Genomic DNA, 2,328 nt, shown 5'->3' with positions numbered 1-2,328 from the left:
GTCCTGCAGAATGTTTTTGCTGGGGTCCATCTCCACTTGGTTAAACCACCATAATCACAACAGTAATAGAAGAAGCCAGGCACAGACTCCTACCCATAGTATAGGGGCCCAGGGCTCAGTGCTGTGCAGGGTCTAGGATGGTAGCCTTTTTCTCACAGGGCCTCCAAACTGGTTGGCAAGCTCCAGTGGTTTTGTTGTTATCACACTCTGGATGATAGATATTTGAAAAATAAAATCCAAGCCTTTGGAAATAACTGCATAGTGGGACGAGAAAAAAATGACAACTCCTAGAAGGAACAAAAAGCTGGCAATGTAGCACTTCCTTCAAACAGGTCAAGTGGTACTGGTAACTTTGCGCATCAGATCATATTAAGTGACGGTGAAAGATGAGGGTTTTCTTTGGTCAAAATTTTTTGGGAAACCTTTTTTAGATAGTGCTCATGAACTGTAGTTTTCTACACTCCAGTGTTTCCTTTTGGCCTCTGACAAACTTTGCTGGAGGGTTGTGTGAATTTCCAAATGACACTGGACTAGCTCATAGGACCACTGAACATCTTTTCAAATGATAAAGGAAAGTCATATTATCAAAGAAACAAACCACAAAAGTCCAAGAAATAACTGGAAAACATCAGAGCTCAAGTCTATGAGCCCTGAACAGTGATAAAGAGTCAAGAAATCAGTGAGAGAAAAAGCAGACTCCTTAGAGTGAAGGACAGCTGAACAGGACATGTCTGCACTCCTTCTTAACAGCATCACACCTTGCATGTCTCAGGAAACGAATGGAGCTCTCAAACACTCTCTGCAGCAAGTCTAGACTTAGATTACAGAATGAGCTGAGGGCTTATATTTGTTAGAATTCTATTCAGGGCCAGACTTCAAGTACCTTGCAACTTGAGTAGAGAAGCAACAGCTAACTCACATCAGAACTCTTCCCAACCATGGTCTTTGCTAAGGCCGTATCCAAGACAATGGGATTTATGTGCAAGGCTCCAGTCCCCTAAGACCACAGTGGCCTCAAGGAATGAGACTGATCCTCTTTCCTCTGTATGTTACCAAGCAGATTCCTCAGTACCTTTTTCATTTATTTGGTTGGGAGCATCTCTGTAAGTCAATACATTTGGCAAGCCTCCTGGTCACTAGGAAGTGAGCTGAAGTCTGGCTTCCTGACAGCAAACCCACTATTGACCAAAGCTTCCTTGGCCAGGGAGCCCCACAGCTGAGGACAGCAAGCTGCCTTCACATTACTCACAGTGGCAACCGTGATGGCTTGCATTACACAAGCTCAAGGCTGGTGACTGGAATACACACGGATTGGGTTTCATCAGTCCCCACTGTGGTTCAGGGTGGGTTCATAGAACAGCTTTCAAGGAGCCCACCCTTTCACTTCAATTAGTCTGGATTTACTGACAAAGCACTCGCTTTATCTGCTAGTGGCATTTGATTTCTGTCTAGACAGAGTGTGGCTGGAACAATGGGGCCAGTTGGGTCACTTAGCCATTTCCCTGTAGGCCACTGACTAGAGAAAGACATTTGATTTCCCAATTAGTCCACACCAAATTTATATTATTTCCATTATTTCCTTGTTGTGAATTCTGATTTGTAAAATATCTTAGGGAAAACACATTTTACGTTACTGAGTCTTTGATTTTATGGGGAAACTAATAAATAATCAACAAAAATATGATTAAAGACTGGCTGCACTACCATCCTGAGAAGGGACTCTCCCCAGCAAAGCCCCTTTCTGATCCAAATCTTTTTATTCCTTGAAACAGAATTCTTAGCCTTTAAAAAGCCCAATGAAGGCTTCAGCTAAGTTTTGACATAAGATTTTCATATTCAAAATATCTGTTGAAATAAGGGGAGAAAGGATATGGATCTTGGAACTGCATTTGTCTGAAATAAAGCTTAGTGAGCTAGAAATGGAAATTACTTCTCTGTAATTGAAATTCTGTCCTAAAAAATCCTTTGAAATCCCTTTCAGCTATTTCTCCATTATGTGTCCCAGAGAAGCTCATACAAACACATTTGAGGATGATCCATTAGGAAAATTATTTGATGTTTATAAACTTCCCTGAGAAGAAATTTCTGAGAAATGGTGGTGTCTATGTCATCAAAGACCCTAATAATTAATGAGTACTCGCAGAGAATGCTAGACTCATCCTTTAAAAGATCTTCTCTGGGACACCTCTCATAAGTACATTCTTGTTCGTTTATATATATATATATATTAATGTTTGCCTATAGTCCTAAGCAAACAATTGCCACACCTCCCCAGTCTGGGTGCCTTCACATCTGAAATGTTGTATTTGATCCTTTCTGTATCTTTAA

Source organism: Phodopus roborovskii, unplaced genomic scaffold, assembly GCF_943737965.1.
Source record: "Phodopus roborovskii unplaced genomic scaffold, PHOROB, whole genome shotgun sequence".
In the NCBI taxonomy this organism is placed as follows: Eukaryota; Metazoa; Chordata; class Mammalia; order Rodentia; family Cricetidae; genus Phodopus; species Phodopus roborovskii.
Note: the sequence above shows the minus strand (reverse complement) of the source record.